Source organism: Ranitomeya variabilis, chromosome 2, assembly GCF_051348905.1.
Source record: "Ranitomeya variabilis isolate aRanVar5 chromosome 2, aRanVar5.hap1, whole genome shotgun sequence".
Lineage (NCBI taxonomy): Eukaryota > Metazoa > Chordata > Amphibia > Anura > Dendrobatidae > Ranitomeya > Ranitomeya variabilis.
In genome coordinates this window covers 187,339,569-187,356,118 of record NC_135233.1, presented here as the reverse complement: position 1 = coordinate 187,356,118, position 16,550 = coordinate 187,339,569, and the positions used below count along the sequence as shown (strand labels likewise).

Sequence of the window (16,550 nt, the reverse complement as noted above, 5' to 3'; positions counted from 1 at the left end):
CTGCATTTCTCTATACATTATTCAAGGACCAAACAAACCTTGAGGAGTCTTCCATGATGTCAACGTGGCATCCACTGTGTTTCTAGCCAGCAGCTTCAGCTGGTAGCTAAAAATAAGAGAGAAAGTGTTAGGGGCACTGTGATGTCTATATGATCGTGTCATATACACATCAGCTTCTCCCTCCTAAATAGTCCATGACTGGCTGCCACATCCAACAGGGCCCAGGGAAGGCTAGAGGGCTGCAGGGCAAAGGAGGAGGCTAGTGGGGACTGGGTGCTGCAGGGCCCAGGAGGGAGGCTACAGAGTCCAGCGGGAGGCTAGTGGGACTGGGGGCTGCAGGGCCCAGGGGGAGGCTAGAGGGCTGCAGGGCCCAGGGGGAGGCTGGTGGGGACTTGGGGCTGCAGGGCCCAGGGGGAGGCTACAGGGCTGCAGGGCCCAGGGGGAGGCTAGTGGGGACTTGGGGCTGCAGGGCCCAGGGGGAGGCTAGAGGGCTGCAGGGCCCAGGGGGAGGCTAGAGGGGACTTGGGGCTGCAGGGCCCAGGGGGAGGCTAGAGGGCTGCAGGGCCCAGGGGGAGGCTGGTGGGGACTTGGGGCTGCAGGGCCCAGGGGGAGGCTACAGGGCTGCAGGGCCCAGGGGGAGGCTAGTGGGGACTTGGGGCTGCAGGGCCCAGGGGGAGGCTAGAGGGCTGCAGGGCCCAGGGGGAGGCTGGTGGGGACTTGGGGCTGCAGGGCCCAGGGGGAGGCTACAGGGCTGCAGGGCCCAGGGGGAGGCTAGTGGGGACTTGGAGCTGCAGGGCCCAGGGGGGAGGCTACTGGGGGCTGCAGAGTCCAGCGGGAGGCTAGTGGGACTGGGGGCTGCAGGGCCCAGAGGGGAGGCTGGTGGGGACTGGGGGCTGCAAGGTCCAGGGGGAGACTCGTGGGACTGGGGGCTGCAGGGCCCAGAGTGGAGTCTAGTGGGGACTGGAGGTTGCATGGTCCAGGGGAGGCTAGTGGGGACTGGGGGGCTGCAGGGTCCAGGGGGGAGGCTAGTGGGGGCTGGCAGTCCCACTCCCCACTATCCTCCCACTGAACCCTGTTGGATGCAGCCCCCACTCGCCTTCCCTCATCAGCCACACACTGCCAGGCGCAGCCACCTGAAGCCTCATCTGCTCATGAGACTTGCAGAGACTCAGAGAGACTGGCCGCAGTGCACTCTCGTAACTTTCAGTAACTCTGCCTGCCTGACAGCCCGCTGCCTCCCCCTCCTCGTCAGCCTACTTTACCCGCCGACACGTGACCTGGCACACTGCACGCTGCTCTGCTCTGCTCAGAATGAATGAGGAAATGCGAGCACGAGCAGCGTGACGTCAGGAGTCGGACCATGATGCACCCGGCCGGACTCAACTTAAAGGTACAGCGCCCATTTTCGTCCACCCGATGCATTAACAACACTGTAGGTGTATCTTTAAATCACCACAGAGTTGTTATGCATCGGGCGTTCAGCAGAAGCAAACACAGAACAAAATGTCCAGGGGGGGCCCGATGACCGGGGGCGTGGTAACCAGAGGCGTAGCTAGAGCTTTGGTCGCCCGGGGCTGTTCCCGAGTTTGGCGCCCCCCCCCTCTATAATACTATCTACAAGGCACAAATACCGCCACACCATGACCAGATGACATATTACCACCACAGTGATCGAATAATATCAAATACAAGGAACAAATACCAAAACATCATGACCAGACCACATATTACCACCACATAGTGACTGAATACTATAGTACTGATCAATAATAAAAAAAAAAACCACAATACTATCACCATAAGTGCCATTATACACAGGAGATCTGTACTTAGTATGCAGTGTCTGTGTACAGGTAATCCAGTGATCACCAGTGACATTATACACAGGAGCTCTGTATATAGTATACAGTGTATAGTGTCAGTGTATAGGTAACACACTGACTCACCAGTGACGTCTCTAGGTGAAGTCCTTCATCTTTCATCCCGCACAGACCGCCATCACTTCATCCAGCCAGGACTCGTCTCTGCAGGAAATAACACAGTTATCTCGAGTTCCACTTGCAGAACACATTACTTAATTTTCCCAACTTTTACATTACACCACACGAAGAAGGCGACATAGTGTCACTGTACACAGTAATAGGACCGCCCCTCCATTTAAAACAGTGTACTCAAAAAATAAAATAAATACATCACTGCAGTAATAATATCCCTTAATTAGCCCCTATGGTAATAATATTCGCCATCCTAGCCCCTGTGTGTCTCATTCCTGGCGTCAGCCATATGTTCTCCCATCCTGCCCTAATGAGTATCCATCCTGCCCCATATGATCTTCCCATCCTGCCCCATCTGTCTCCATCGTATCCATCCTGCCCCATGATCCTGCCCCATCTGTCTCCAATCCTGCCTCCAGTGTCTCCAGTCATGCCGCCATGTCTGTCATCCTGCCCCCTGTGTCTCCAATCATGCCCTGTTTCTCCATTCTGCCCCTGTGTCCAGCAATCTGCCCCTGTGTCCAGCTTTCTACCCCCGTGTCCAGCTTTCTGCCCCCCTGTGTCCAGCTTTCTGCCCCCCTGTGTCCAGCTTTCTGCCCCCCTGTGTCCAGCTTTCTGCCCCCCAGTGTCCAGCTTTCTGCCCCCCAGTGTCCAGCTTTCTGCCCCCCAGTGTCCAGCTTTCTGCCCCCCAGTGTCCAGCTTTCTGCCCCAGTGTCCAGCTTTCTGCCCCAGTGTCCAGCTTTCTGCCCCCAGTGTCCAGCTTTCTGCCCGTGTCCAGCTTTCTGCCCCCCTGTGTCCAGCTTTCTGCCCCAGTGTCCAGCTTTCTGCCCCCGTGTCCAGCTTTCTGCCCCAGCGTCCAGCTTTCAGCCCCAGCGTCCAGCGTTCTGCCCCGGCGTCCATCGTTCTGCCCCAGCGTCCAGCTTTCTGACCCCCTGTGTCCAGCTTTCTGACCCCCTGTGTCCAGCTTTCTGACCCCCTGTGTCCAGCTTTCTGACCCCCTGTTTCCAGCTTTCTGCCCCCCTGTGTCCAGCTTTCTGCCCTGGGCCCCCCCGATCGCCGCTCTCAATAAAAAAAAAAAAAAAAAGTTCTGCTTACCTGACCGCGATCCTGCTCTCTCTGGTTATCGGTGGGGGCGGCCATCTTCCTGAGGCCGCGCGTGCGCAGGTGGAGTGCTCTGCTGACCGGGGCTTCAGGAAAATGGCCGCGCATGCGCAGATGGAGATCGCGGCGGCCATTTTTCTGAAGCCGAGATGCGAACAGGTAAATTCTGCGCCGCTGGCGACCCGCCCCCCGTATTGTGCCGCCCCCCGCATTGTGCCGCCCGGGGCGGCCCGCCCCCCCCTTCCTACGCCACTGCCAGTGGTAACCATTTTCAATTACCGGAACGCTGGCAGATAGAAATTTTAGTAAACGGCTGCCCCGTACCGGGTCGTACCGGCTGAATCCCACCCCTGGCGACGGTAGTTAAGGGTACTTAAACCACAGCGCCGTTAACTGTATAGCGCTCCCCAGAGTTGGATATTCTTTGAGGTCTTGGCTGCAGGGGGTAGCCGAGAACCAAGAGAACATGATTCGGGTTATTTTTTTAATGACCCCCGGGTTGCGATCGCCATTATTAAAGGGACTCTGTCACCTGAATTTGGAGGGAACAATTTTCAGCCATAGGGGCGGGGTTTTCGGGTGTTTGATTCACCTTTTCCTTACCCGCTGGCTGCAATATTGGATTGAAGTTCATTCTCTGTCCTCCGTAGTACACGCCTGCACAAGGCAATCTTGCCTTACGCAGGCGTGTACTATGGCGGACAGAGAATGAACTTCAATCCAATATTTCAGCCAGCATGCAGCCAGCATGCAGCCAGCGGGTAAGGAAAGGGTGAATCAAACACCCGAAAACCCTGCCCCTATGGCTGAAGATTGTTCCCTCCAAATTCAGGCGACAGAGTCCCTTTAACCTTATAACGGTGACCGCAAAAATAAAGTGCAATTTGCCATTTAATTTCTCTGTCCTCCAATGTGATTGCACATCAGAGGACAGAGCAATGGGGTCTCCGACCCCCCCCCCCCGATACTTACCAGTATCCCTGGGTCCTCCTGCATCCCCCCACGGCCACTGCCATCTTCTTCCGGTAAGAAAATGGTGGGCACATGCACAGTGCGCCCACCGAGATCTGCCAGCCGGCACCCAGCAACAATAGGAAGATTTTAACTGTTGGTTAATTTTGGCCTAGGGTCTATCACAGTGATCAAAATGAAAAAAATAGTAAACTAACCCCCTCTTTATCACCCCCCCCCAGGAAAAATAATAAAATAGGAAAATTTATTTATTTCCATTTTCCCATTAGGGTTAAAGTTGGGCTAAAGTGAGTTGAACTAAAGTTAGGGTTGGGGCTAAAATTTGGGTTAGGGTTAGAGTTGGCATTGGGGTTTGGATTCGGGTTAGGGTTATGGTTAGGGTTGGGATTAGGGTTAGGGGTGTGTTGGGGTTACGGTCGGGATTAGGGTTGGGATTAGTGTTAGGGGTGTGTTGGAGTTAGGGCTGGGCTTAGGGTTAGGGATGTGTTGGGGTTAGGATTATGATTAGGGGTGTATTGGGGTTAGGGTTGGAGCTAGAATTGGGGAAAAAAATTCACAGTAAACAAATAAAACTTGAAGTACAATTCGTCAAATAGTTCAGAGAAACCCCAGTTGCTTTATTGTAATAAAGGTAATAACAAGTTTTTAAAGCAACTGGGGTTTCTCTGTGAACTATTAGCTAGAATTGGGGGGTTTCCACTGTTTAGGTACATCGGGGTCTCCAAACATGACATGGCGCCTCCATTGATTCCAGCCAATTTTGCGTTCAAATAGTCAAATGGTGCTCCCTCCCTTCTGAGCTCTGCCGTGCGCCCAAACTGTGGTTCCCACCACATATGTGGCATCAGCGTACTTAGGACAAATTGGACAACAAGTTTTACATAGTTACATAGTTACATAGTTATTAAGGTTGAAGGAAGACTGTAAGTCCATCTAGTTAAACCCATAGCCTAACCTAACATGCCCTAACATGTTGATCCAGGGAAAAAGAGTAACTCCACCATGGGGAAAAAAATTCCTTCCCGACTCCACATACGGCAATCAGACTAGTTCCCTGGATCAACGCCTTATCAAGGAATCTAGTGTATATACCCTGTAACATTATACTTTTCCAGAAAGGCATCCAGTCCCCTCTTAAATTTAATTAATGAATCACTCATTACAACATCATACGGCAGAGAGTTCCATAGTCTCACTGCTCTTACAGTAAAGAATCCGCGTCTGTTATTATGCTTAAACCTTCTTTCCTCCAGACGTAGAGGATGCCCCCTTGTCCCTGTCTCAGGTCTATGATTAAAAAGATCATCAGAAAGGTCTTTGTACTGTCCCCTCATATATTTATACATTAAAATAAGATCACCCCTTAGTCTTCGTTTTTCCAAACTAAATAGCCCCAAGTGTAATAACCTATCTTGGTATTGCAGACCCCCCAGTCCTCTAATAACCTTGGTCGCTCTTCTCTGCACCCGCTCCAGTTCAGCTATGTCTTTCTTATACACCGGAGACCAGAACTGTGCACAGTATTCTAAGTGTGGTCGCACTAGTGACTTGTATAGAGGTAAAATTATGTTCTCCTCATGAGCATCTATGCCTCTTTTAATACATCCCATTATTTTATTTGCCTTTGTAGCAGCTGCCTGACACTGGCCACTGAATATGAGTTTGTCATCCACCCATACACCCAGGTCTTTTTCATTGACGGTTTTGCCCAGAGTTTTAGAATTAAGCACATAGTTATACATCTTATTACTTCTACCCAAGTGCATGACCTTACATTTATCCCCATTAAAGCTCATTTGCCATTTATCAGCCCAAGCTTCTAGTTTACATAAATCATCCTGTAATATAAAATTGTCCTCCCCTGTATTGATTACCCTGCAGAGTTTAGTGTCATCTGCAAATATTGAAATTCTACTCTGAATGCCCCCTACAAGGTCATTAATAAATATGTTAAAAAGAAGAGGGCCCAATACTGACCCCTGTGGTACCCCACTGCTAACCGTGACCCAGTCCGAGTGTGCTCCATTAATAACCACCCTTTGTTTCCTATCCCTGAGCCAGCTCTCAACCCACTTACACATATTTTCCCCTATCCCCATTACTCTCATTTTATGTAACAACCTTTTGTGTGGCACCGTATCAAAAGCTTTGGAAAAGTCCATATATACTACATCCACTGGGTTCCCTTGGTCCAGTCCGGAACTTACCTCTTCATAGAAGCTGATCAAATTAGTCTGACATGAACGGTCCCTAGTAAACCCGTGCTGATACTGGGTCATAAGGTTATTCCTCTTCAGATACTCCAGTATAGCATCCCTTAGAATGCCCTCCAGGATTTTACCCACAGTAGAGGTTAAGCTTACTGGCCTATAATTACCGAGTTCAGTTTTTGCCCCTTTTTTGAATATTGGCACCACATTTGCTATACGCCAGTCCTGTGGTACAGACCCTGTTATTATGGACTCTTTAAAGATTAAAAATAATGGTCTATCAATGACTGTACTTAGTTCCTGCAGTACTCGGGGGTGTATCCCATCCGGGCCCGGAGATTTGTCAATTTTAGTTATTTTTAGACGCCGCTGTACTTCCTGCTGGGTTAAGCAGGTGACATTTAATGGGGAATTTTTATCACTAGTCATTTTGTCTGCCATGGGATTTTCTTTTGTAAATACTGATGAAAAAAAGTCATTTAGCATATTGGCTTTTTCCTCATCCTCATCCACCATTTCACCCAGACTATTTTTAAGGGGGCCAACACTGTCATTTTTTAGTTTCTCACTATTTATATAGTTAAAGAATATTTTGGGATTGTTTTTACTCTCTCTGGCAATGAGTCTCTCTGTCTCAATCTTTGCTGCCTTAATTTGCTTTTTACAGAATTTATTTAATTTTCTGTATTTATTTAATGCCTCCTCACTACCTACTTCCTTTAATTCTCTAAATGCTTTCTTTTTGTCCCTTATTGCGCCCCTTACAGCTCTATTTAGCCATATTGGTTTCCTCCTATTTCTAGTATGTTTATTCCCATATGGTATATACTGTGCACAGGTCCTATCCAGGATGCTAATAAATGTCTCCCATTTTCTTTGTGTATTTTTGTGTCTCAGGATATCGTCCCAGTTAATTGCACCAAGATCCTCTCTCATCCGTTGGAAATTTGCCCTCCTGAAGTTTAGTGTCCTTGTCACCCCCCTATTTGGACCTAATTGGGGTCCAATTTCTCCTGTTACCCTTGGGGAAAAAAACTGGGGGCTAAAAAAATATTTTTGTGGAAAAAAATTATTTTTTATTTTCTCGGCTCTTCGTTATAAACTTCTGTGAAGCACTTGGGCATTCAAAGTGGTCATCACACATCTAGATAAGCTCCTTAAGGGGTCTAGTTTCCAAAATGGGGTCACTTGTGGAGAGTTTCCACTGATTAGGCACATCGTGACATGGCATCCGATCTCAATTCCAGCCAATTCTGCATTGAAAAAGTCAAATGTGCTCCTTCTCTTCCGAGCATATGGGGTATCGGCGTATTCAGGAGAAATTGCACAACAAATTTTGTTGTTCATTTTCTCTTTTTACACTTGGGAAAATAAAAAAAATTGCTTCTGAAGTAAAATGTTTGTAAAAAAAAAAAAAAAAAAGTTAAATGTTAATTTATTCCTTCCTCAATGCTTCAGTTCCTGTGAAGTATGTAAGGGGTCAATAAACTTCTTGAATGTGGTTTTGAGCACCTTGAGGGGTGCAGTTTTTAGAATTGTGTCACTTTGGGGTATTTTCTGTCATATAGGGTCCTCAAAGTGACTTTAAATATGAGATGGTCATTAAAAAAAAAATGGTTTTCTAAATTTTGTTGTAAAAATGAGAAATTGCTGGTCAACTTTTAACCCTTAGAACTTGCTAACAAAAAAAAAATTGTTTCCAAAACTGTGCTGATGTAAAGTAGACATGTGGGAAATGTTATTTATAAAGTTTTTTTTTATGTGACATATCGCTCTGATTTAAGGGCATAAGAATTCAAAGTTTTAAAATTGCAAAATTTTTTGCCATATTTCCGTTTTTTCATAAATACAAGAAATATCGAACAAAGTTTACCACTAACATGAAGTACAATATGTCATGAAAAAAAACAATCTCGGAATCAGTGGGTTCTGTTAAAGCGTTCCAGAGTTATAACTTCATAAAGTGACAGTGGTCAGAATTGTAAAAATTGGCCCGGTCATTAAGCTGCAAATTGGCTCCGTAACTAAGGGGTTAATGGTAACAGGCTGTCAGAGCAAAGAACAAAAAAAGCGGACCATATAGTCCAAGATATTGTGGTGGAAAGTCAGTCAGTTCATTAACGTAGTAACATAGCAAGGCCGAAAAAAATCTTTTGTCTATCCAGTTCAGCCTTTTTTCCGTCAGAATAAATCCTCAGAACTTTTTCCTTCTAAAGAACCTAATAACTGTAAGTTACAATATTGTTACGCTCCAGGAAGACATCCAGGCCTCTCTTGAACCCCTCGACTGAGTTCACCATCACCACATCCTCAGGCAAGGAATTCCAGATTCTCACTGCCCTAACAGTAAAGAATCCTCTTCTACAACCCCTAGCAAAAATGAAGGAATCACGGGCCTTGGAGGATGTTCATTCAGTTGTTAAATTTTGTAGAAAAAAGCAGATCACAGACATGGCACAAAACTAAAGTCATTTCAAATGGCAACTTTCTGGCTTTAAGAAACACTAAAAGAAATCAAGAACAAAAAATGTGGTAGTCAGTAATGGTTACTTTTTTTTAACCAAGCATAGGGGGAAAATTATGGAATCACTCAATTCTGGGGAAAAAATTATGGAATCACCCTGTAAATTTTCATACCAAAAAATAACACCTGCATCAACTTAGATCTGCTCATTAGTCTACATCTAAAAAGGAGTGATCACTCCTTGGAAAGCTGTTGCACCAAGTGGACTGACATGAATCATGGCTCCAACACGAGAGATGTCAATTGAAACAAAGGAGAGGTTTATCAAACTCTTAAAAGAGGGTAAATCATCACGCAATGGTGCAAAAGATGTTGGTTGTTCACAGTCAGCTGTGTCTAAAATCTGGACCAAATACAAACAACATAGGAAGGTTGTTAAAGGCAAACATACTGGTAGACCAAGGAAGACATCAAAGCGTCCATAGGCGTGGAGCGTATATTCATTGCCTTAATAAGTGGTACCATGTGACTGCTCAGCACAGGAGAGCTGCCAGTGCCTCGCCTGGACAACGGAGATGCAGGGACATGCAGCAACGGACTGAGGAGGGTGAGTATTATGGGGGAGGAGGAAGGGGGTGCCAATCATAAAACGAGGGGATTGGGTGAGCCACGCATACAATGAGGGGACTGGGGGAGCCACACAGAGCAGGACAGGGATGAGGGGACAATGCGTACCTGGCTTATACTCGAGTCAATAAGCTTACCCCATTTTCCATGGCAAAATTATGTGCCTCGGCTTATACTCGAGTATATACGGTACTTATACATGGTTATTAGATCGCCCCCTCAGTTGTCTTTTTTCTAGACTAAATAATCTTAATTTTGCTAATTAAATTACATATAATCAGGTAAAATAACAGAAAAAACAACAATGCTTGTAGACGGATAATTAAAAACAAATCGTGCACCCAGAACAATAGGGCTGAATGTTAGAGTGCCAATAGGGTATGCACAGCTTGGGAAATACAGTACATATAATAGTCAAAAAAATTGTGCAAAAATGTTTGAGTGAGTAAAGTGCAACATATCATTGATAGGCGTTACCATGAATCCATGGTTGTTAAAATGTATAAACCATCTGAAATGCCAGGGCACCAAATAACAACATTAAGCAAATATGTTGCGGGGGAGAAAAGAGACCATGTGAAGATATAAAGAAATAGGTCCAAAGTGGAGTGTAATTTACAGTAGTAGTGCAGATCTCAGACTCCTGGATGGCGTCCTCCCCAATGCGCATTTCGGCACGCTGCCTGACGAAAGCTATTAATATCAGCTCACAGCTGTATACTTAGCCTACACTGGCTACTAATATGGGGGACCCTTAAAAAAAAATTGCGTAGGGTCCCCCTATAATTAATACTCAGCAAAGGCTGTGCAGACAGCTTCGGGCTGATATTGATAGCCTAGGAAGGGGCCACGGATACTGGTGCCCCCCAGGTTAAAAACATCAGCTCTCAGCCATCCCAGAAAAGGCGCATCTCTAAGATGTGCCAATTCTGGCACTTAGTCTCACTCTTCCCACATTTCCTGCAGAAGTGGCAGGTTGGCAGGCTGCATAAATGCATGATGCATACATACAGCCGGTCATCCAGTCGGCACTGAGCACTGTGTGCTTAGTGTCTGCCTGTGAACTGCTATTCCCTGTCTGAGGGCACCGCGAGCATGAGAAAGTTCTCCTGCTCGCGGTGCTGTCTGACAGGACCTTTCTGATGTCAGTGCGAGCGCTGTGGGAAAATTTCCCACGGCGCTTGTGCCGCTGGCACATAGGTGACGTGAGTTCATTGGCTGTGAACTTGCAGGACCTGTCAGACAGCAGCACGAGCAGGAGAACTTTCTCATGCCATCTAGATGCAGCAGAGCTGGACCCGTCATGTGCAAATGGATGAAAAGCATCTCCGCGGAAAGGAGAGGAATACTGATGTTTGTTTTTTTTGTTTTTTTTTCACCTCTTTTGCAGATGACGAGGGCATCTGGTGAATGGGCGAGGTCGTAGGTATGGTTTAATGAAGAATATTAAAGGAGTCTGTGTCATTCTTTCAATTAAAGGACTTTTCTCTAGGTGTCTGTGTTTTCTTACAAGGTGACTATGGGGTTAGTAATGGGGGCATCTTATTGACGCCATTACTAACCTCTGGGCTTGATGTCACCTGACAATACAAAGGTGACATTAACCCCACTTGCCACTTCTACAGGGAAAGTGGGAAGAGCCAGGCTAAGTGCCAGAATTGGTGTATGTTTTAGATGCCTCTTTTCTGGGACGGCTGAGAGCTGATGTTTTTAGCCTGGGGAGTCAGTATCCATGGCCCCTTCCTAGGCTATCAATATCAGCCCACAGCTGTCTGCATAGCCTTTGCTGTCTGCATAGCCTTTGCTGTGTATATATACATTGCACAGTACCACTCCTCCTGTCCTGTATATATACACTGCACAGTACCACTCCTCCTGTCCTGTATATATACACTGCACAGTACCACTCCTCCTGTCCTGTGTATACGCTGCACAGTACCACTCCTCCTGTCCTGTGTATACACTGCACAGTACCACTCCTCCTGTCCTGTGTATACGCTGCACAGTACCACTCCTCCTGTCCTGTATATATACACTGCGCAGTACCACTCCTCCTGTCCTGTATATATACACTGCACAGTAGCCCTCCTCCTGTCCTGTATATATACACTGCACAGTAGCCCTCCTCTTGTCCTGTATATATACACTGCACAGTACCGCTCCTCCTGTATATATACACTGCGCAGTACCACTCCTCCTGTATATATACACTGCACAGTACCACTCCTCCTGTATATATACACTGCACAGTACCCCTCCTCCTGTCCTGTATATATACCCCTGTATATATACCACTCCTCCTGTCCTGTGTTCTGGGTGTAGTTCTCAGTATCTGCTCTATCTTGCCATCCATCTGTATTGAGTTGTTGACATCATGACCTGGTGTGTGATTTTTATCTGCTTCCCTGACTTCGGCATCGCTCCAGCGCCGTGATTGCAACGTGTGACCGCAGTCTACGACGCTGGAGCGATGATTATACGACGCTGCAACGTCACGAATCGTGCCGTCGCAGCGATGAAAATTTCAATGTGTGACGGTACCCTAAGTGTTGGGTTAATCAGGAATACTATCTGACTTCTGGCCTTTAAGAGGCCACCACAAAATGTCCAGAAAAATAAGAAAAGTAGTTTGTGGACAGCGGTGAGTATGATGTCCGTGATCTGCGGTGAGGGTGACGCTCTGGGCACTGCTGTGGTGTGAGCACTAGGCGTCTCCATGTTATGGGCAGAGATGGTTGTTACCACACTAAGCACAAGGTCAGCCGGTAGCTAAGAAAACAGGATATGTTACGAAAAGATTGTGACACCGGGAGATCCTCGTCCTGCTTCTGCATTTACAAGAAAACTTTTGGTGTTTATAAAAATGTATAATGTGAAAAAAAACATGAAATAAGCAAAAAAAGCAATAGTAATTATTTAACGCGCTAACTGAGAAATAAATGTCTATAGCAAAAATAAAGGCTGCAAACTGCCTGAAAAAAACACATCATAACTGAGCTTATAAAAATTACCCCCAAAAACGCAAATAAAAAAGTGTAAAACAGTGTAGGTGTCATCTACTATATAACTGTCTAAGGGTCACTTCCGTCTGTCTGTCTTTCTGTCTGTCTGTCACGGAAATCCCAAGTCGCTGATTGGTCGCGGTCAAACGGCCATGACCAATCAGCGACGGGCACAATGCAGCTGCGAAATGGCCGCTCCCTACTCCCCTGCCGTCAGTGCCCGCTCCATACTTCCCTCCAGTCAGCGCTCACACAGGGTTAATGGCTGCATTACACTACGTTATGCCGCAGTGTAACGCACTCCGTTAATGCTGCTATTAACCCTGTGTGATCAACTTTTTACTATTGATGCTGCCTATGCAGCATCAATAGTAAAAAGTTCTAATGTTAAAAATAATAATAATTTAAAAAAAATCATTATATACTCACCTTCCGTCGGCCCCCGGATCCAGCCCAGGCCTTTCCCGCTCCTCGCGTCTTGTGAGACCGCTACGTCATCAGCTCGCGAGACCGCAATGCACTCTTGGGACCAGAGCATCGCGAGAAGCATCGGTTAACGCCTGGGCTGGATCTGGGGGCCGACGGAAGGTGAATATATAACTATTTTTTATTTTAATTCTTTTTTTAACAGGGATATGGTGCCCACATTGCTATATACTACGTAGGCTGTGTTATATACTACATCTCTGTGCTATATACTACGTGGGCTGTGTTATATACTACATGGGCTGTATGCTACTTGGCTGTGGTATATTTCTCTGCATCATGATTTGTGGTATGTGTTAAAGAGGGGGGCCCATTGAGACTCTTTCGCCTGGGGCCCTCAAAAGCCTGGAGCCGGCCCTGGCTTTACTAATTGGTCACGCCCGGCCGCGAACAATCAGCGACAGTCGCAGTCCGCCCGCAAATTGGCGCATAATTTGAACCACGCTTCGCTAATTGGTTGCGGCTGGCCAGCCGAATCCTGTGTATAAATTGCATTATTCTGAAAACTTCATAAATAAACTACATACATATTCTAGAATACCCGATGCAGATTGAGTCTTCATGGTGAGTTAAAAGTCATGTGTGACTGAAGATGATATCACATATGTCACATATATCACAAGGATCAGTCCTAGGCCCCCTCCTCTTCTCTTTGTATACTGCCCCTATTGGACAAACAATCAGTAGATTTGGTTTCCAGTACCATCTCTATGCTGACGACACCCAATTATATACCTCTTCTCCTGTTATCACGCCGACCTTTTTAGAAAACACCAGTGATTGTCTTACCGCTGTCTCTAACATCATGTCCTCCCTCTATCTGAAACTGAACCTGTCAAAAACTGAACTCCTCGTGTTCTCTCCCTCTACAAACCTACCTTTGCCCGACATTGCCATCTCTGTGTGCGGTTCCACCATTACTCCAAAGCAACATGCCCGCTGCCTTGGAGTCATCCTTGATTCCGAGCTTTCATTCACCCCCCACATCCGATCACTGGCTCGCTCTTCTTATCTGCATCTCAAAAACATTTCCAGAATTCGCCCTTTTCTTACTTTCGACTCTGCAAAAACTCTTACTGTCTCACTTATTCATTCTCGTCTGGACTATTGTAACTCTCTACTAATTGGCCTACCTTTTACCAGACTCTCCCCGCTCCAATCTGTCCTGAATGCTGCTGCCAGGATCATATTCCTCGCCAACCGTTACACCGATGCCTCTACCTTGTGCCAGTCATTACACTGGCTACCCATCCAATCCAGAATCCAGTACAAAACTACTACCCTCATCCACAAAGCACTCCATGGCTCAGCACCACCCTACATCTCCTCTCTGGTCTCAGTCTACCAACCTACCCGTGCCCTCCGCTCTGCTAATGACCTCAGGTTAGCATCCTCAATAATCAGAACCTCCCACTCCCGTCTCCAAGACTTTACACGTGCGGCGCCGATTCTTTGGAATGCACTACCTAGGTTAATACAATTAATCCCCAATCCCCACAGTTTTAAGCGTGCCCTAAAAACTCATTTGTTCAGATTGGCCTACCGCCTCAACGCATTAACCTAATTATCCCTGTGTGGCCTATTAATAAAAAAACAACAACATAATCACGTTCCTCCATCATGTTCTCATACACTTTATGCAGTTAATAGCCTCTGTGTCTGTACTGTTACATACTTAGGTAGTTAACTGGTTCATGCAGCTTTACATGAACACCCGAGCCTTACACTATGGCTGGTCCAAATAACTAAAGCAATTGTTACCATCCACCTCTCGTGTCTCCCCTTTTCCTCATAGATTGTAAGCTTGCGAGCAGCAGGGCCCTCATTCCTACTGGTATCTGTTTTGAACTGTGATTTCTGTTATGCTGTAATGTCTATTGTCTGTATAAGTCCCCTCTATAAGTTGTAAAGCGCTGCGGAATATGTTGGCGCTATATAAATAAAATTATTATTATAATTATTATTATATGTGTCCCTAGAGCATAGACATAGGGGCTGTGTGTGGACCCTCCACACTGCACAGGCCCTGTGTCTGTGACTGGCAATGAACGTCCTTCACTGAGAGACATAAGGGCAGGTCTGATGGTGACAGTAAGTGGGCTAGGGGTCACATAGTTACTATAGCTGAACATAGACCCGTGTCCAATGTGTCCTTCAAGTTCAACCAGATTTGTTAAAATCTCAAATATTTACACATTGCATAAATCCCCCACTGCTTCTGTGCCAACAGTCCTGTGACCCCACTGCTACCTTACGGACTCTATAATACAGCGTCCTTACACCGGTACTGCAGACAATCACAGCGTCATCAGTGTGAACATGTGTCTCCTGACCAGAGACCTGCGCAGTGACGGGAACAGACAAGGTTGGGTTTAACTCAAACAGATTTACCCATAGTGAGGCAGATAATGAGTATCTATAGCAGCTCTACCAATGTAGATGTAATGAGCCCAGTGATTGGCTTCAGTGGTCAAGTGCACTGTTGTCATGACATCACCGCCTCAGGCTGTGAAAAAAGACTAAAGCACTGGACTTGGGAAGGCAGGGGCGGACACAATCCATGTGCAGCTGCACTGGGGCTCGGAAGTGGAGGGGGGCCCCTGCAGGGCCTCTGACACTGAGGGCAATCTAGCTCGAGGGGCCCCTGGCCAGATTACCCTAATTTACGATGGGCAGGGAGTGATCCCTACAGCTCCGCTGCATACAAAATACCAGTGGAGTGGAGCTGCACGGATCCGTCCTGCTTCCGGTCTGATACAGCGGCGCGGCTGGGTGATGTCAGTCAGCATTCAGTGCGCGGCTGTGCCAGAGAGAAAGCTGCTGGCGACGAAGATGCTGCGCATGCTGGGGAACGTGCAGAGAGTTGAGTGGTGCTGTGTGTGTGTGTGTTGTTGCAGGGAACATGTAGAGGTGACTGGTTGTGTGTGTGTGTATATGGCAATGACAGGGGTGGTGGGGGAGGAGGCAATGTTAGTGGCAGTGGAAAGGGCAATGATGGGGAGGAGGCAATGATGGTGGTGGAAAGGGCAATGATGGGGATGGTGGGGAGAAGGCAGTAATTTAGGTGATGGAAAGGGCAATGATGGGGGAGGAAGCAATGAGAGATATGGTGGAAAGGGCAATGATGGGGGTGGTGCTGGAGGAACAATGATGGAGGTAGTGGAAAGGGCAATGATGGGGAGACGGGGTAGAAGCAATGATGATGGAAGTGGTGGAAAGGGCAATGATGGGGGAGGTGGAAGAGAAGGTGATGATGGTGGAAAGGACAATGTTCTGGTTGTGTGGGAAAAGGCAATGATGGAGGTGGTGGACAGGGTAGCGATGGAGGTTGTTGAGAGAGCAATGATGGAGGTTATGGGGAGGGCAATGATGGAGGTGGTGCAGATGGCAATGGTGGAGGTGAGGGAGAGGACAATGATGGGATGTGAGAGGGATTGGGATGGGAGGAAAGGGGACTTATGGACTTATGAACAGGAGGAGGGGGAGGAGGAGGAGGAGGTTAGATATGGATGTAAAATTCATTGGGTGGTGGAGGAGGGTGCTGAGCCCCTGATGGCGTCCTCCCCCACCTCACAATTCATTGTGATGCTATCGGGGACTTAAAATTTATTGGGGATTGGGAGACGAGGCGATAAGGTGCAATTAACTGAAAGGTGGGAGAAGACACTGTCAGGGACTTGTAATGAATTGGGAG

At 47.1% G+C, this 16,550-nt stretch overlaps 1 protein-coding gene and 1 long non-coding RNA gene across 5 annotated transcripts in view; one reads left to right on the top strand and one right to left on the bottom strand.

Annotated features, from left to right (window-relative positions):
- LOC143804835 (uncharacterized) overlaps positions 1 to 1,505 on the bottom strand; it is a 33,611-nt gene extending 32,106 nt beyond the window's left edge. The window contains exons 1-2 of the long non-coding RNA XR_013221115.1: positions 1,263 to 1,505; positions 39 to 106 (exon numbers count right to left, since the gene is read on the bottom strand). This is a non-coding gene — a long non-coding RNA (uncharacterized LOC143804835). The remainder of the gene's footprint in view (positions 1 to 38; positions 107 to 1,262) is intronic.
- NHSL2 (NHS like 2) overlaps positions 1 to 16,550 on the top strand; it is a 458,134-nt gene that overhangs the window by 251,098 nt on the left and 190,486 nt on the right. The window lies entirely within an intron of this gene.